The sequence below is a fragment of the Chiloscyllium plagiosum genome, chromosome 44, assembly GCF_004010195.1.
Source record: "Chiloscyllium plagiosum isolate BGI_BamShark_2017 chromosome 44, ASM401019v2, whole genome shotgun sequence".
Lineage (NCBI taxonomy): Eukaryota > Metazoa > Chordata > Chondrichthyes > Orectolobiformes > Hemiscylliidae > Chiloscyllium > Chiloscyllium plagiosum.
Genome location: NC_057753.1, coordinates 11,121,360 through 11,130,366, shown reverse-complemented (window position 1 = coordinate 11,130,366; position 9,007 = coordinate 11,121,360). Strand labels below are relative to the sequence as shown.

Here is a 9,007-nt window from a genome sequence, read left to right as displayed (position 1 = left end):
ATTTTTGCTACTCCACTAATCTTCGTGTCATCTGCAAACTTGCTGATCATACCAACAGTGCCCTCTTCCAGATCATTTATGTATATTACAAACAAAAGTGGCCCCAACACTGATCCCTGTGGAACACCACTGGTCACCTTTCCCCATTTCAAAGATATTTCAAGAAACTCCCTTCAACTACTACTCTCTGTCTCCTGTTGCTCAACCAGTTCTTTATCCACCTAGCTGGAACACCCTGCACATGTCAGGCTCACTGGTCTGTAGTTACCCGGAATATCCCTACTCCCCTTCTTGTACAGGGGGACAAAATGAGCAACCTTCCAGTCCTCTGGCACCTCACCTGTGTTAAAGGATGCCACAAAGATAGCTGTTAGGGCCCCAGCTATTTCCTCTCTCGCCTCCCTCAGCAACCTGGGATAGATCCCATCTGGTCCTGGGGATTTGTCCACCTTAATAACCTCTAGCCTACCCAAAACATCTTCCCTACTTACGTCAACGTGATCCAGACTAATCAAACTTCTGTCTCTAATCTTAAGATTCATCATGTTCCTCTCCTCAGTGAACACTGATGTAAAGTAATCACTCAGAATCTCACCCATTCTCTCAGGTTCGACACATAGCCTTCCTTCATTATCTTTTAGTGGCCCAATCCTTTCTCGAGTTACCCTCTTGCTTCTTACATAAGAATAAAATGCTTTGGGGATTTCCTTAATTCTGCTCGCTAAAGCTGTTTCATGACCTCTTTTGGCCCACTTGATTCCTCATTTAAGACTGGTCCTACTCTTCCGATATTTCTCCAGGGCCCATTCTGTTCTTAGCTGCCTAGACCTTGTGTACGCTTACCTTTTCCTCTTGGCAAGTCATATGATTTCTACTGTTATCCACAGTTCACGAATCTTACCTTTCCTATCCTTTGACTTCAATAAGACATGCCTATCCTGCACTATCCTGCCTATCTCTGAAAGCATTCCACATATGAAATGTCGACTTCCCTTCAAATAGCTGTGTGTAATCCACACTTCCCAGCTCCTGCCTAATTTTGATATAATTGGCCTTGACCCAGCTTAGGACTCTTCCCTTAGGACCACTCTCATCTTTTTCTATGAGTATTCTAAAACTTATGGAATTGTGGTCACTGTTCTCAAAGAAATCCTCGACCGCAACGTCTACCACCTGGCCTGGCTCATTCTCCAATACCAGGTCCAATATGGCCCTTTCCCTTGTTGGACTATTGATATACTGCTCTAGAAAACTCTCCTGGATGCTTCTTACAAATTCTACCCCATCCAGACCTCTGATGCTAAGTGTATCCCAGTCAATATTGGGAAAATTAAAATCTCCCATCACCACTACTCTTTATTGCCCTCTACACCTTTCTATAATCTGTTTACCTATTTGTTCTTGTACCTCACGCTCACTGTTGGGAGGCCTGTAATATGGCCCCAACAATGTAACGGCACCCTTCTTATTTCTCAGCTCCACCATAATGCCTCACTACCCAAGCCCTCCATAGTGTCCTCCTTTAACACAGCCATGATATCATCCCTGACCAGCAATGCAACTCCACCCCCACCCATCCCCTTTTACTTCCCTCCCTGTCCTGTATGAAGCATCTATATCCTGGAACATTTAGTTGCCAATCATGCCCTTCCAAGTCTCTGTGACTGCAATAACGATATACTCCCAGGCACCAATCCAAGCCCCAAGTTCATCTGGCTTACACGCTCCACAGTGGGTCCATCTGCAGCACCAGAGCCGTCATGCGGTCAAACAAGAGCTGCAACTGGACACACTTCTTGCAAGTGTAAGAATCAGGAACCTCAGCCATGTTCCTGAGCTCCCACATCAAGGAAGAGGCACATGCCAAGAGTCTGAGGTCCCCTGCCATTGTAATCTTATGATGCCTGTTATGCAAATTCAGTGCCCTATTTATGATTTTTTTTCCATACGTTTTGACCCTTTAGCCTTAAACCTTTAGCCTGCATGTAAATCTTCTTGAAACAGTCAATGTAATAGCTTCAAATACTTACTGTGATAGAAAATTCCACAGGTTCACTAATCTCTGGCTGAATAAATTTCTGCTAATCTCAATCTTTCATTGTCATTGCATGCATTAGACTACAATGTCTGGTTCTGGACACCCCAGTCATCTGGAACACATTCCTGCAATACCCTGTCCAGACCTGTCAGAATTATTGACATTATTCTGCGATCCCCATCATTCTCTGAACCTCCGGTGAATATAGTCCTGAACAAACCAGTTTCTGTCCATACATCAGTTCTATGATTGGAATGTTTCTCTGCAGAAGAGCTGCTGCAGATAGAGTCATAGAGTCACAGAGATGTACAGCATGGAAACAGACCCTTAGGTCCAACCCGTCCATTCCGAACAGATATCCCAACTCAATCCAGTCCCACCTGCCAGCACCCGGCCCATATCCGTCCAAACGCTTCCTATTCATATACCCATCCAAATGCCTCTTAAGTGTCACAATTGTACCAGCCTCCACCACTTCCTCTGGCAGCTCATTCCATACATGTACCACCCTCTGCGTGAAAAAGTTGCCCTGTAGGTCTCTTTTATATCATTCCTCTCTCACCCTAAACCTATGCCCTCTAGTTCTGGACTCCCCAACCCCAGGGAAAAGACTTTGCCTATTTACCCTATCCATGCCGCTCATAATATTATAAACCTCTATAAGGTCACCCCTCAGCCTCCGACGCTCCAGGGAAGACAGCCCCAGCCTGTTCAGCCTCTCCCTATAGCTCAACTCCTCCAACCCTGGCAACATCCTTGTGAATCTTTTCTGAACCCTTTCAAGTTTCACAACATCTTTCCGATAGCAGGTGACTGAGGTGTCGGTGGGGGATCACTTTTGGGGCCAGCGACCATAATTCTATTATATTTAAAATAATGATGGAAAAGGATAAACCAGATCTAAAAGTTGAAGTTCTAACTTGGATAAAGGCCAATTTTGATGGTATTAGGCAAGAACTTTTGAAAGCTGATTGGGGGCAGATGTTCGCAGGTAAAGGGACGGCTGGAAAATGGGAAGCCTTCAGAAATGGGATAACGAGAATCCAGAGAAGGTATATTCCTGTCAGGGTGAAAGGAAAGGCTGGTAGGTGTAGGGAATGCTGGATGACTAAAGAAATTGAGGGTTTGGTTAAGAAAGGTATAGACAGGATAGATCGAGTGAATCCTTAGCAGAGTACAAAGGAAGTAGGAGTATACTTAAGAGGGAAATCAGGAGGGTAAAAAGGGGACATGAGATGGCTTTGGAAAATAGGTGTGCATGTTTACTGAGTGGAATGGTGCATGGATAACCTAAAATCCTCCACGGAAATCAATACGGTCTATCTCCGCTAAGGGGTGGTACAGTGCAAACGCAATATTGCCTTGATGAAAGTCAGGACTGCAGATGCTGGAGATCAGAGTCTAGATTAGAGTGGTGCTGGAAAAACACAGCAGGTCAGGCAGCATCCGAGGAGCAGGAAAATTGACGTTTTGGACAATATTGCCTTGTCTCGGGAGACCGACTGTCCATGCAGCATATGCGCAGTGCGGGTCCTGGAAGCAGCAAGCAGCTCAGTGACACCGAGTCTCGGTAGCTCCCAGAGCCCGAGTCAGAGCGGCCTCCAGCGGGAGGCAAGTGGGTAGAGCCCCGGAGGTGAGGAGCACCTTGGAGCGGCTGGTTATTGAAGACCGAAGGTCAGTGAGTCTAGAACCACAGACGGATTAGTTAAAGAACTGCTTTACATCAGGGTGGCAGCTGGATGTGGAAGTCACTCCCTGGCCTTTGTGTGGATCACTTTTTGTGGGTCACTACCTTTCCTGGAGTCTTTCACCTTTCTGATTGTATCTGCGACTTTTCTCCCTTCCTTTAACGGCCATCGACCACAAACCCCCCTCCCCCCCGCTCTTGTAAATTCCTCATTGCCACTAACTGTCGCTCGAACAGATCCATTCAATCTGGATTCACAACCAAAGACACTTCCTGCAGACATAATGCTCAGTAACATGGAAACTCTCCTGACAATCCCCCATCTGACGAGAAGAGCATATCACTCTACGAAAGGCCAGCTTTGCTCCTTCACAATCTACAGACCCAGAAAATAGCACCGTCTGTTTGCTCTTAAATAAATGTGCTCCAGGCTAACTTCATGCTGAAGAAAGAACCCACTCTGTTCAATACTGTAGACTTACAGCAAGGTTACACGTTAAAAACTATGCACTTATCTGTTCCTGTGCTGTGAGCTCTCCCACAAAGGTTCCTCTGAGGTCAACTATGAATTTTGCTGCATTTATTTTCTTGGATGCACTCGGTTGTCCACAGATACTTGAATTGAAACAGGAAAGGCAGTGACGACGCAGAATCACTACTGTATCAGTTAGCAGTGTAGGTTTCTTTCTCTCTCTCTCTCCCTTACAGACCATGTGCTCACTGCCTTTGGTTGTCTTTCTCCATGTAAAAAATGCTCTTGTTTTGACTTTTTTACTGCAAGGTTCCAAAAAAATGCAACAGCATATACAACAGTAATATGGAATTCGATGGAATTCGATGAATTCCAGCTCCTGGAATTCGATGAAATCGCCACCAACACGTAAAATATTATCAAAAAAGGAGCAGCTCTGACAGCCATATTTTTTCCCATCCTCCATCTTGGATTAGTGTTTGGTGAACATTCCCATCTCCCAGTTTACAGTTATTCAAATAATCTGCCTTTCTCTTTGTGCTACCAACGTGGATAACCTCACATTTATCCACACTAAACTGCACCTGCCATACATTTGCCCACTCATTCAATCTGTCCAAATATCATTGCATCCTCCTCGCAGCTCATCCTTCCACCCAGCTTTGTGTCATCTGCAGATTGTGAAATATTCCATTTAGTTCTCTCATCCGAATCATTGACATATATTGTGAATACCTGGGGTCCCAGTCCCAATCCTTGCAGTTCCCCAATCATGAATCATTGTAAAACATTGATCTGATTGATCCTCCCTGACTGACCATACAAAATAGCAGATGATCATAACCGACTGAGATCCGATGAGTAATTATGAAACATTGAATTACTAAAACACAGAAGCAGGCCACTCAGCCCATTGTGTCCGTGCAGTGCTCTAAATGAACTTTCTCACCTTGTGCCATTGTCCTGATTTTTCCTTTTAAAGTTGAACATTGCTTGTCATCAAATAATTATCCAATGACCTTAATTGAACCTGCTTAAACCGTTGTTCCATGCAACGTGTTCCAGATCTATTTATTCACTGTATGAAATTTCTTTCTCACATCACATTTTCTTCCTTGTAATGCATTTGAAATCTGCATTCTTATTCTCAATGCTTTGACCATGGTGAACAGTATCTCACTGTCTGTTCCGGGTAGACTCCTCATGATTTTCACAACTTCTTTTAAATCTTCTATCAGCCTTCTCCAATCTAAAGTCATGGCTGAAATTTCTCACTGTTGGAACTGTTCATGTGAAGGTGGTTTCCCTAAACCTCCCAGTGCTCCTTCCCTCCAACTGAAACTAATTTGAACCTTCAATAGTTTCATGGTCCATTCTAGTTCCTGATATTCTTCATATTGATGGATCCACTCCAATTAAACATTGGGAAGAATTAAGCCGCTGTTTCCAGTCTCTGCACCAATCTTCATTCCTGAGCTCCAGCCTCCATCTCTCCCTCTCCCTTGTAACTCACTGAGATTCAGCCAGGCTGTTCACAACTTGATGCATTTGATTCTGAGAGAAGCTTCTGATCTGTGCCAGTACGAAGATACTTGTATCCATCCCTGTCATTTCATTTGAGCCTTTCCCAATCTTTTCAGTCCCTTCCTTACCTCCAGACTCGACTACTTCAATGCTGTACTCAATTCTTCCCTCTGTCACCTAAAACATTGCTGCTGTTTACTAGCAATATCGAAATTTTAATATTCTCATTTTAGTCTACAAATACCTCCAATGGCTTCTCCCATCTTTATCTCTGTAATCTTCCTGTGCTGAGATGTATGGGCTGCTCCAATGCTGGCCTTTTACAGATTCCCAGTTTTGATTGCTTCATCATTGGTGGCTCAGCCATAAGGCCTGGAATTCCTTTCCTGTGAGTTACCTCCTGGAAATGCTGCAGTCCATGTGCCATAAGTACACCCACTCTGCTATTCCAGGATCTGGCCCAACACATAAACAGCAAACTATTTCCAAGTCTGGATGGTGAGTGGCTTGGAAGAGAACTTGCAGCTAATTGCTGCTCTTGCCCTTCTTAATGGCAGTAGTTTGAAAGGAGCTATCTAAATAGGCTTGGTAAATTTCTGCAAAGCATATTGTATGTGGTACACACTGCTGCGACTGAACATGCTGGTTATTGCTGCAAGATAATCCTAATTACTGAAGAAATCAATTCTTTTCAACAAGAAACACAGACCTTCCTCTCGCTGGCATTTTTTTTTTGCAGAAGCAATTCAGCCTCAGAGAGCAGTCAACTAGGCCAAGCCCAGCAACACAAAGAAACAACCGAGCATCTGAAGGGATGGCCTCTCCGTCATCACTGAGCCCCACAGCAACCATTGTTACCTGAGCGGTTATCCATTCAAAACCTGGTCTCTCAACATCACTAGAACCACCCGACAGTTGGGAAAACTGTGATTCTCACTACAACTATAAAAATTGAACTTTTTATAAAGCTGAGAAATTCAATGCTTTCTGTCCAGTAGGAAGTCGCTTATGTATTTGGGATTGGATGATGAAGTGAATCCCTTCCCATATGTGGAGCAGGTGGATCACCTCTCCTTGGCCTGCATGTGGGGATTACTTTCCAGGTCAAACAGGGAATTGGATTCCTTGCTACAACCTCTGGTATCTCCCCAAGGGAACTGTACTTGTGTTCAGATCATTGGCTGAATTAGAATGTTTTAGAATGTTACTATATATGAGGAGGCCATTCAGCCTATGGTGTCCATAATAGTTCCTGAAATACCCACCCATTCTCCACCCTTATAACTGACCAGCGTCCTCGATAATGTAGTGGCTAGTATCCCCACCTGCGACTCATGAGACTGGGGGTACAGTTCCCCGCTGGGGAAGGATTTGATATTTTTACGGATGTCTTGTAGCCCAGAGGAAGTGACCTAAACCTGGAACGGGTTCAATTCCTGCCTGCTCCGGCGTTCATAAGATATAGGAGCAGAATTAGGCCATTCACAACCCTCTGGGAGAAATAATTTCCCCTCAACTCTGTTTTAAATCTGCTACCACTTATTCTAAATCTATGACCTCTCATCCCATAATGCCCCACAGGAAGAAGCATCCACTCCATGTTTATTTTATCCATTACTTTTATCATCTGGAACACCTCAATTTGATCTGCCCTCATTCTTCTAAATTCTAGAGAGTTTAGGCCTAAACTGTTCAATCTATCTTTGTATGAACAACCCCTCATCTCTGGGATCAATCTAGTGAAACTCCTTTGAACTGCCTCCAATGTCACTACATCTTTTCTCAAAAAATGGGATTAAAACTGTGCACAATCCTCCAGGTGCGGTCGCAGCACTACCATGTATATTTGTAGCAACACTTTGTTACCTTGATATTCTCTTCCTTTTGTTATAAAAGCCAATGTTCCATTCACTTTTTTTATTATCTGCTGTCCCTGCATGCTAGCTTTCTGTGACTCATGAATGAGGATACCCAGATGCCTCTGCACCAGAGCACCCCGAAGTCTCTCCCCATTTAGAAAAAAAGGTCGCCTTCCTGTTTTTTTCGACCAAAATGCATGACCTCACTCTTAACCACTGTAAATTCCATCTGCCACATTTTGGCCTACTCTCCTTAACTATCTATATCCATTTATAAAGTTCCTATTTCCTCATTGCAATTTACCTATTTTTGTATCATTCGCAAATTTGGATATAGAGTCTTTTATCCTTGTGTCCAGGTCACGAATGTAGATTGTAAATGGCTGAGGGTCCAAGGACAGAACCCTGTGGCACCTCACTCATTACATCTTGCCATCCAGAAAAAAAAAGCCATTGATTCAGATTGCCTGTCTTCTGCCCATCAGCTAGTCACCTTTCCAAGCTGATAAATCACCCATAATCCTATTTGATCCAACCTTGTTAACTAACCTTTTGTGTGGCACTTTAGCAAATGCCTTCTGGATCTATAGGATGTCCATTTGCTTAGTTTGCTTATTACATCTTCAAAGAATTTGTCAAATATGATTGGCCTTCATAAAACTATGCTGACTCTGGTGCTTTGACTTTCCAAACATCCTGATATTGCTTCCTTGATTACAGATTCTAACACCTTCCCAACCACAGATGTTAAACTAACTCGTCTGCAATTTCTGAAATGTTGACTCACTCCTTTTTTGAATACAGGTGTTACGTTAGTATTTTTCCAATCCCCTGGAACCATAAGACCATGACACATAGGAGCAGACCATTCCGTCAATTGAATCTACTCTACCATTCATTCATGGTTGATGAGTTTCTCAAATCCATTCTCCCGCTTTCACCTCATAATCTTTGATCCCCTTGATGACCAAGAACCTATCTATCGCAGTCTTAAATAGACTCAATGAATATTTCCCATGTCCAGGGAATTTTGGAATATTGTAACTAATGAATCCACTATCTCCGCCATCACTTCCTTTAGTACCCTGGGATGTAGGCCATCAGGCCCAGGGGACTTGTCTGCCCTCAATCCTAATAGTTGCTTTTCCATATTGACATTGATTGTTTATGGTCTGCCCATTCTAAAGCCTCTGATTTGCCTGTTCCAAAAGGACCCTAGAACAATGTGGGAAGCTCGGAAAGTGATTGCTCGGCTTCTTCCTGAGATATTTGTAGCATCGATAGTCACAAGTGAGGTGCCAGAAGACTGGAGGTTGGCTAACGTGGTGCCACCTTTTAAGAAAGGTGGTAAGGACAAGCCAGGGAACTGTAGACCAGTGAGCCTGACGTCAGTGATGGGCAAAGTTGTTGGAGAGAATCCTGAGGGA

The 9,007-nt window shown here is 43.7% G+C and overlaps 1 long non-coding RNA gene across 1 annotated transcript in view; it reads left to right on the top strand.

Annotated features, from left to right (window-relative positions):
• Positions 1-3,630: 3,630 nt before the first annotated feature.
• The window catches only part of LOC122543570, a 17,023-nt gene continuing 11,646 nt past the window's right edge, over positions 3,631-9,007 (top strand). The window contains exons 1-2 of the long non-coding RNA XR_006310107.1: positions 3,631-3,712; positions 8,210-8,214. This is a non-coding gene — a long non-coding RNA (uncharacterized LOC122543570). The remainder of the gene's footprint in view (positions 3,713-8,209; positions 8,215-9,007) is intronic.